A 10,710-nucleotide genomic window follows, 5' to 3' on the forward strand; every position below is an offset into this window, starting at 1 on the left:
GCCGTGACCTTGCGCCAAATGTTTTTATTGGTTTATAAGTACAAACAGGCAAGTTGTGAAAAATTGAGTGTGAGGGATTTGTTCACTTCACACAAAAATATCCTGGAAATTGGAATGAGATGGCTAACTGTAGTCGCGTTTAGTCCACTGTCTATAATAGCCTAATTTAGAGATCACTTTTTTAACCGACAACTGGTTAATTCTGTTTGAGCTTAGTATTTAACTTTTTTCATAAACTGCTAGTTGTTGCTAATAAAAGTTGTTAATATTGTTGTGCAGGTTATTTTGTTATTGTTTCAGTATTAGTGTTGGTATTCAGTTTCTAAAGGGTTTAGGCACAAGCCAACATTATAGTGAAGCCGTCTGATTACGTCATAATTTTTTAATTATTATATACGGTAATACCGTATACCGGGGTAAAATAGGGAGGCGGTTTGATGGTATCAAAATTTGGATACCGCCCAAGCCTATTGTGTAGTTTGTTTAGTGTATTGTGATTCGTTAGCTTAGCTTGCTGTTAGCTTAGCTTGCTGTTAGCTTAGCTGCCGACTGACGTATTTGTGTGGGCGGAGTTTAGTCAAAAAACTTTTCTAGTGACGTCATTAAAGCAGAAAGTAGAGGGCTGTAGTCCAAAACCGACCGTTCACTGTAGGCTTTGAAAGGCGAATTCTGTTAAAGAAAATATATCGCCTGGCAGTGAACTTTGAGCTTTATCATTTTACAGGTATTATTTCTGCTCTAACAGCAACATTACACACTAACTAAAGTTTGAAAATGGGATCAGGAAGAACGTGACCCTTAAAGGCATTGTTTGTGAAAATGAGATCAGGAACACAAATGTGTCATTTTTTTTGTCATTGATTTTACATTCACTTCTATCTTTGACATGACCTTACTCAGTCAATAGATAGTGAGGTTATATTCACAGAATATTTAACAGAATGTTCTTATATAAGATGATTTTATGTGTAAATCAAAAAAAAAATAAATTTAACTGGGGTTTCATAGGAGTGTCCGGCTATACTTGGAATGCAATGATGGATTTTACATTATAAACCCATTGCATAATCCAATTTAAAACCATGTTTCAGAGGTTGTCAGTTTATATCAAAACTCCATTATGGATATAAAACACATCATTGTGATGCATATAGTCAAGACTGCTAATTCATTTTCTAGCAGCGAGAAATACTTTTATGCTGACTGTCTGGCCAAAATAACAACGGTGTAAGTGAAGCCCTGAGGATGGGATGAAAGAGACTCATCTTGAGTCATTTTCCCAGAGTAATAAGAACAGATGTTGACTATAGATGCAAAGAGAAAAGGATCCTATACAGTAAACACAAATGCTTTGGTTGAGTAAACAGATTCTGTGTATACAAGGAAACCCTGTGTTAAGAAAAGAGGCAAAGGATGAAATGGAAATAGAAGTTTGTGATTTACTGTCCTTTCAAGAAATTGAATGTCTGGTTGACAGTGAAAAATATGGGTTGGGGGTCGAGTTCTCTTTCATGTAGTGAAAAGGATAGAAGTTCAGCGTTTGAAGACCTTTGATATCTGAGACCCACAGAAGTCTTTGAAAGGATAAACTGTGATTTAAGTCCGTATGGATAAGTGCTTTGATGATGGTACACCTCGGCTATTGTTGCATCCAAAATCATTTTGTGGAACGTCTTACCCAGTTTGTTGATTTAGTGTGTGTTTAAACACCTTTTGTGTGAACACCTCCACACCCAAAGTTATATCTTTTCATTTTTATCTTTCTAAATCCATGAAGATTGAGCAGGTACATGTCAAGGTGAGAGCAGTAAAATGTGAATCTCTGGTTATGCATGGTCACAAACGGTCTGTCATTTGTGTAGACAAAGAGGACGTCTAATGATTGTTATTGCCTGTTTCCAGGATTTCCAGCGTAATGGAAATTTCCACCCAGGAATGGCTGAGTTTGCATTTGTGGTACCTTTCCATCATCACCTCCATCTATTTGTTACTGAGATTTTATGTAATTTTGCGATTTAGTGATTATGTGAATTCCTGTAGGAGTGGAAGGAGGAACATATTTTGGTAGTTTGCAGTATTTAAATAGCTTGAAGGAGCGGAACAATTTGCGTATGTAGTTGCTTGACATTTTAAATTATAAAAGGAATGACCAGTATTTCCCTTACACAATTTAAAGTGGTTTCACAAAAAAAAAATATTGCTTAACTTAAACCATGATTACTACAAATTAACTATGGGGGGGGTTACAGTAGTTTAACCATGGTTTTTGTAGTAAAATATTGTGCTTTTTACAACTATGCATTGTTCAAAGCAGCTTTTTATGAGGAAAAAGCATAAAACTTGAAAATTTTTGAGGCAGCAGTTTGTAACTTTGGCCTCTCTATCGCCATCTCTGTTTGAACTGTAAAATTGCAGTTATATGCAAAGTAATTTTCTGTATGTGCGTTGTGCTTCGACCCGCTACTCTGCACAGATGTCATTATTATACTCGGACATAGGGATCGACCGATATAGATTTTTTTTGTGCCAATGCCAATACCGATTTTTGTTTTCTCAGCCTTAGCAGATGACCGATACAGGCTGCCGATTTTCTTGAGCCGATATTTGGAGCCGATACTGCTTTTGCTCACTCCATTTACATCATAAAAATAACACGATGATGCCAAATGTTACAAGTCTCAATTTAAAAAAGTAACATTTATTGAACTTAAAAAAAACTATATTTAACAAATAGTAAAAACAGGTGAAGGTGCTATTGAACCATGAACTGCACTCTCCACAATGACGAGGAACTATCAGCAAAGGATATTGATTTCTAGCACTTTACTACTACAAATATATAGAGAGATGAGAAAAAAAACTCGCTTTGCGCAGCTATGATCAGCTGTTAGGCAGAGCTTTGGATGTTGTCACGGAAAGGTTGGTTGTTTTTAGTCACATGACCTGCAATCGCTTGCGGCTTCCAGCATTCTGTCTGTAAATAATGGCGTATAAAAAAAATTCGACGAACACAGCAGCCACATATCGGCCGATGCTGATACACATAAAACTTGCAAATATCGTCTATCACTACTCGGACATGACAGTTAGAAGTCCATCCTAAAATTCATATATCCAAAAAATGTCATCTGAAGGAATATATCTGCTGCGTTTTGAATACTGATTTTTACTACTTACTCTATAACTAATTACTGTTCAAAAAGTATTGTAAATATTTAATATTTAGTATAGCATAGGCCTACGTGGTATTGAAAATTATTTATTGCCACAATTAGGGCTGGGACAACACGTCGACGTAATCGACGACGTCGACGCAAAAAATACGTAGACGCAAAATATGCGCGTCGATTCGTCAGACCCAAAAAGGCGGCGCAGTAGTAGCAACGCAATTGGCTTCAGTCCACGCCGGTTTCAAACAGCAAGGGTGAGCAGTGCCTGCGGCCGCGCGGCGCGTGGTTTTTTCAGCGCCCATGTTAACAAGCATGCACCCCGCCGCATGAGCAGCGCGAGCTCGCGGCTCGAAACGGATATAAACGGAGGTCGGAGCCAGCTGCAAATACTTGGGCGGCTCTGTAGCAACAGTGCTGCAAACGTTTCTGCGTGGTTCTGCTGCGCTGCTCACGCTCAATTAAAGTGAAAGTGCTTTGTTTATGGTTTAAATGCTCGTGGATTTACGCGAAAAAGTGTCATTTTACCATAAAATCATGAATGTGATGCCAAGTGTGTTTTAAACAGTCATTTGAGCAATTTAACAGAAAGCAATGAAATATGTCACTGTTGCCAGAAGACTGCGCTTTCATTCACTCTCTGTCCAGCAGTAAATGAGTCCTCATCTATCTTAATAAACTTAAGAGAAAGAGATTTAATAATATATGTGCTTCTTAAAATAATTGTGTTTACATCTGTCATTAAATGGACAGAAAAACAATGTGGATTAAACAAATCTAGTTATAAAAATTACACAGACCATCAAAAGGCACATTGAAGAGGTTTTGCTCATAAATGCATGTAAAATAAAGTAATTTGAACTTGAGATTTTTATACGGTTACTTAACTGCACAGTATGCACTGCAAATGCTTTATTGAATGCTACCTCTGTCTAAGAATGCATTATTTTGCATTTGTATAGTCTTTTTTTATTTTGAAATTTTAAGAGCAATAAAGATATATTGAAATGTTTACATTCAGATATGTAAATCAACATGTATAACTTGCTATTAGTTAATTAATGGGGAGATAATCGAGAATCGAATCGAAGTCGAATCGGACTGACAAAATGAATCGTTAGATTAATCGATGCATCGAAAAAATAATCGCTAGATTAATCGTTAAAAAAATAATCGTTTATCCCAGCCCTAGCCACAATGTATACTGTTTCTTCAACCAAAAACAAAAATTAAATGCAATTACTACACTTTTACTATAATGCATGGTTACCCCATTCCAATACTAAAGGGTTTCATATCTAACCGGTGAATTGACTAATAAAATGTTATCCATACTTTGTTATCAGTTGTTATGACTAGCAAACTGTGTCCTTAAAGAGGAAATATCTATCCTTTCTACAAGGACACACATTCCTTCTTCTAATGTAAGTTCTTGAAGGCCAAAGAGGAAGACGCAGAACATAAACAGTTGATAGAGAGGCTGGGGAACACAATGTTCCCACATACTCTCTCAGTAGCTTTAAACACTATGATTATTTTGCAACGAAGTGGGTGGTGACAAAATTGAAACTCTTGAAAATCTTAATTGAAATGAATCTGATGGAATCCCTTTGTTTCGATATAAAATGTGGATTGGTATCAAACGTTTGATGATGGCTGAATAAAACTGTGTTATCCGTGTTGCCTCGGAAATGAAATATAAAACGCATTTTCAACAGATAATCTTCACAAACATGTTCTTGCACAAACCTGCATATTATCCAAAACCGAATTACTGTAAATTCAAAACATACATTTTATCCCTATTTGTGCTTTCTGGGAATCAAACTCATGACATTTTTGCTGCAAGTGCAATACCAATAAAGCAACAGGTGAAAGACTTCATGACTAAAACACATTTATATCTTTCTCTAACTTAAGCAAGAGTCACTAACCTGGCTATAGTTGGCAACTCCCAACTTTTTACTGAAACCCAGAGCAGCATAAAAAAATGTGTAACTTAAATAAAACCACCAATCCAAGAGGATGAGGTGACTTTCCAAAGCTTGTGTTCTGCAAACTTGGCCTTTGGTCCAGATGGCCAGACATTGTTTACCTTGTAAGACAGATGGCAACAGCCGTGTATAACAGGTTAATGGGAAAATGTTACAGGTAAAATGTTTTCTGAAATGTTTTTGGGCCTTAAAAGTTTCCAAAACTAGTTAGTGCTTCTGGTTAAATTAATTAGGAAAATTCAATTTCGACATATTTTCCGTTATGTGTATTTGTGCACAGGGGTTTATAGAGACGGCCGCACCATTAAAAAATATTTTCTCGCTGGTCTGTTAATATATATTGATATAATATATTTCTATAATAGCCTGGCTACCACAATGCATGGAAAAACAAAGCAAAATGTGATTCAATTCGTAAATATTTCATGACATGTCCAATATGTATGAATTTGTACTATGTGTGAATCATCCAAAAGTGTAAGATTATTAGAAAAAAATGCAATAATGAAGCCACACCTTTGGAAAATAAGTAACGGCACCCAACATCACTGGGTGAAAGCAGATCATACAAATATTTACTATTCATACGAATTGGCCACCTCGTAAAACAGTTACGAAATGCGGTTGTGATAGGTCAGGATTGATAGCTTTACATGTCATAGGGTCAAAGCAAACGGTTCTTGGTCAGTCTGACATACAAAAAAGCACCAGACCTTTGGCAGCAGAGAAAGGTATGACCACAGAGCGCTAAGTATGGGGTTACTGGAATAATTGGTTGTACCGAAAATTATAAATTATGTGAAAAGCCCAACATCTAACCTTCACTTTTTGTAACTACAATCTTAAATTGTGGCCATCTTTTGCTTTTTATGCCCGAAACCCGTTCTGTTCTGAATTTAGATTTAAAGCACTTCCAATACATCAAAATGTGCAAGTACAGGATATAAACATACAGCAAGTATTGATTTAATTACATTTCATCAGGGCCAAAAAAAACTTTAAAGGTACATTGTGTTACTTTTAGAAGGTTCACAGAGATGCAATACAATATACATAACTATATTATCAGACCTTACAAAATGAACTCTATTGTTTTTCCTTACTTTAGAATGAGCCGTTTTTATTTACATACAATGCGAGTCACCTTGCATGGAAGTCGCCATTTCACACAGCAATGCTAATACAGTAGCCCTAGATGGACAAACAATCTAAATAGACGGTTTCATCGGACGCACGTGGGTCTGGATCCGAACTGTACTTCCGGTTTCGTTTTTTTTAATGGTCTGACTAGTTGGGTGATTCTCACAAAACCATTGAAACACCACGGCACTAATGATTTTAGCTATAAAATGTGTAATATAGTAATATTAAAAAGCATCAGAATTAACACAATACTGTGTTCTACCTTGCACAATGTGTAATTTCAACATAAGAATTTATAATTTGTCAATTTTATCTCATTTTCTGCTGAAATTCTCATTACCGCAACGTGTCCGGCTGTGTTTGAACATGCGTTATGTTGTAATTTAATCAAATTAACACAAAAATATTTAGAAAAAAAATAAATGGATGTTTTGCTAGACTACTTTAGATGACAGAATTTTTTTTTACTGAATATTCATGTATAATAATAATGAAGAAAAATTTGGAAAATGATGTGTCCATGCCTGATGTTCTCATCCTCCGCAACACTTTTTGAGAACAGTTTAAGCACACATACAGAATTGTAATAAAGTTTGATTTTGAGTGACCAAGCACATGGACCAGTTACTTCAAGATGGCTACCAGGTAAGATCATTTTTTTACAGTTAATTTGAAATATTGTCTTGTCAGAATGCTTACACGACATTTTGATTATCATTACCGCAACAGATGCTTATTAAATGTTAATTTAATTAATAGAAGCATAATACTTTGATTTTAAATGCATGTGCAGAATCTCCAAATTATGTTCTTTCAGGTTTGTCATGTCATTTTGAAAATATGTCAGTGTTGATGTTTTCTGACTGTTGCGGTAATGAGATTTTTTAGGACTAATTTTTTAAATTATGTTACAAAAAGTGTTAAATGATAAGTAAAAGTGTTTAAATTAATGTTCCCATGTACTCCAGATTTTGTTTTTCAATGTCTGGTGGGAAAAAAAGTAAATTTAAGCAATTTTTACATTTTTATGCTTGACATTTTTAAAACCAAGTTTTCGTGAGAATCACCCAGTTGCTTAACTGATCTCTTGAACAAATGCCTCATCGAAAATAACAAATGTTTTGGTTTCCTAGATAATCTATGTGTTGTTTTTTTGCTTGTTAAATAAATAAACTACGTTTAAAGAACTTTGTTGTTATTTATTCTTAGCGGAGTTTACCGGAAGGTACGTGCGGACCACGACAGCTGCTTGTTTATGTTGTTACTGCTGAAACCATCTATAGAGTGTTTTGTCACTACGCTGTCTCAGGTAACAACATGTTTGTCATGTGGCAGCTACCGTAGCTTCACTATGCGTTTTTGAAAGGTGGGGTGAGCTATGGATTGATCCATTGGTTGCAATTCCCAGTCTCGCTGCTAGATGCCGCTAAAAATCTGAAAATGCCGTAGTAAGGACACGCGTGTCATCGCAACAATAAGTAATCGTTCAGCTTCTTGACACATGGGGAATTAAATGAAGATTAACATTCACAACGAGAAATGTCTGCAAACTGGATTGAAACCGCTGAAGCGGAGATCATTGACCAGCATAACAGAACAGCGCGTCACACGCTCCTTATGATCTTATTATAAACAAAGATGCAAGCACGAGAAATCACGGATCATAAGCAAATCTCAGATGCTGCAAATTTATTTTTTGCACAATTAAAGTCCTGGCCACTTGAGTGACAGGTGAACTGCCACTGCTATCACTACCGTAGAGCTAGGCGGACGTGGTTTTAGCAACCAGCCACCTCAACGTCACGTACGTCCCGCCTCTTTACCCATTTCCGGTTATCCGCGTGTGATACATGTTGATGAGCGACCAACATGGCGCCGGCAGGCTCCGCCTACTACTGGCTTCATAAAAGCTGTTCACAAACCTATGGGTGATGTCACGGACTCCACGTCCATATTTTTTACATTCTATGGATTGCACGCACAGATTCAGAAAAATCATTGGCTGTGTAAATTAACCAAAATCAACATCCCGGACGTATTTTCCATAATCTCTGTGTGAAAAGGGCTATAAAGAGCCGCTCGATAGAAATATTTTCAATATTTTATTATATTAACTTTTTGTAATTTGGTGGCTCTACAGCTCGTGTGGCCTCACAGGATAGTCAAGTGTCCATCGAATGCACACTTCGAATGTCATCTGTGTCCTCCACCTTTCGCCTCGTACACCTACTATTCGCCTTGTATAAGCCTACTGATTTTTGCCTCCTATATAGTATGGAAGTAGGCAATTTCGGACACAGTGATTCACATTATTCCCACAAAACACAATGCAGACTAGAGGGTAGAAAGAGGAACATATTCAGAAACCAAAACACATTTTTAAGAGGCTCTACTACAGTGTGTGTGTGTTGATCTGATGTGTTGTGTAGCATTAGTTGTGTAGCATTAGTCAAGATAAGTACAGCTGGTCTGGCAAGGCAATTTCGGGTGAAGAACAGTCCTCGATGAAGCTGCAGATGAGCACTGAATCTTAAGCCATTACACAACTTTCTGTCTAGTTAAACTTTTCTGATTAACTAAAATACCGTGATGCGTTTTCATAAAACAAATATTTCATAAACATACAATTTTAATAAAAACAACTTACTCATTAAATGAGATTTTCTGTCTGGTATAAAATGAAACATTGTTTACAGTCTCTACTGAGCAAGGAGCTTTAAATAAGTCTCTTATTTTGTTGTTGTTATTAAACAGTTTCAGGCGAACAATGTCAGGAGAGACTGCTATAAATAAATGCTTGTCTAGACTCCCCATAAATATTGCCAAGCTGTCTGCAGTGACTCATAATAACTGCGCCGGTGGATGGAAATGTGACCAAATATAAACACATTTGCAGTTTTAGTTCACTCAAAACCCAGTTTGCTACCTACATATACAGCATTTTTTCGTTATCATAGACGCTGATTGGGAATGCTGCCCAAAATACAGAAGTATTGACCTCCCCCACAGCCATGTGTCAAAACAGCGGGGTCTCAGCAAATGTTAAGAGCTTCAGAAATGAAAAGATTGGGAAATTATAAACGAAGTCGTCGTTATTGTAAAGCAAAAAGTACTTACGCTATTTAAGTATGAAAACGCTAAGCTGAATAGAGTTTAAATGTGACCAAGTTTTCTCGTTTAAACTTCACGGTGTTAAGCTGTGGACATCACTGAAAACTAAACGCAGTCCAACATCACGCGAAAAACGTTAATAACGTTAGCATGTGTTTAATTATAACGGTACAAATATGTTTGCTTTAACTTACTCGTTAATATATGCGCCTCGCGCGTATCACTCAAGAAGCGGAAGCGGGTTTTCACACAATGAATAAGTTTCTTGTTTTTGGTTCATTGTTAAACTCAATCCAATACTTGGCACTTATAAAAAATGATATCGTGTATAAAAGAAAGAAGAGGTTGATCTTACCTTCAGACGCGGCACTCGTGTGTCCGGTCGCGTTCACGGACGCTCCGCTGTTTTCCAACTTTGTGGGAAGGACTCAGTGACGTGCTCAAATTATCCGGGAAAAAAGCATGAATCACTGCACGGTCCCGACAGAGCTCTATGGGACGGGTTAATTCACTCTATTATGTTCAAGCCCACCAATGAAGGAAGAAATTAAGTTAAACCTTAGCGATTCTTCCGCTTTTCTCCCAGGCTTCTGGAGAACTTTATTATCATGAACAGAGAAAACTCTCCTTCCATCTATCTATAAGAATGCAGTATCCATCCATCCATCCATCCATCCATCCATCTATCTTTGTCTGTCTGTCTGTGTGTCTGTGTGTCTGTCTGTGTCTCTGTGTGTCTGTGTGTCTGTCTGTCTGTCTGTCTGTCTGTCTATCTATCTATCTATCTATCTATCTATCCATCTATCTATCTGACAGAATACAGTATCTATCCATCTATCTATCTGTCTGTCTGTCTGTCTCTGTCCGTCTGTCCATCCATCCATCCACCTATCAGAATGCAGTATACATCCATCCATTCATCTATCTGACAGAATGCAGTATCTATCTGTCCGTCTATCTGTCTCTCCTGTCCGTCCATCTATCTGTCCATCTGTCTGTCTGTCTCTGTCCGTCCATCCGTCTGTCCATCCACCCATCCACACATCAGAATGCAGTATCCATCCATCCATCCATCCATCCATCCATCCATCCATCTGTATCTATCTATCTGACAGAATGCAGTATCTGTCTGTCTCTCCTGTCCATCCATCTATCTATCCATCCATCCATCCATCCATCCATCTATCTAACTGACAGAATGCAGAATATATCCTTCCGTCCCTCCATCCATCCATCTATCTGTATCTATATATCCATCCATCTATCTGACAGAATGCAGTATCTGTCTGTCTCTC

The 10,710-nt window shown here is 37.2% G+C and overlaps 1 protein-coding gene across 2 annotated transcripts in view; it reads right to left on the reverse strand.

Annotated features, from left to right (window-relative positions):
• Positions 1-9,899, reverse strand: part of LOC135781319 (solute carrier family 45 member 3) — a 39,266-nt gene extending 29,367 nt beyond the window's left edge. Inside the window, exon 1 of one of the 2 annotated variants that reach the window (XM_065291736.2) lies at positions 9,771-9,899. The gene's annotated coding sequence lies outside the window, so the exon portion shown is untranslated. Of the gene's footprint in view, positions 1-5,101; positions 5,123-9,770 lie in introns of those variants that run through there. The other variant, XM_065291738.2, reaches the window with a different exon arrangement.
• Between the last annotated feature and the right edge of the window lie 811 nt (positions 9,900-10,710).

Source organism: Paramisgurnus dabryanus, chromosome 23 (assembly GCF_030506205.2).
Source record: "Paramisgurnus dabryanus chromosome 23, PD_genome_1.1, whole genome shotgun sequence".
NCBI classification, from domain to species: domain Eukaryota; kingdom Metazoa; phylum Chordata; class Actinopteri; order Cypriniformes; family Cobitidae; genus Paramisgurnus; species Paramisgurnus dabryanus.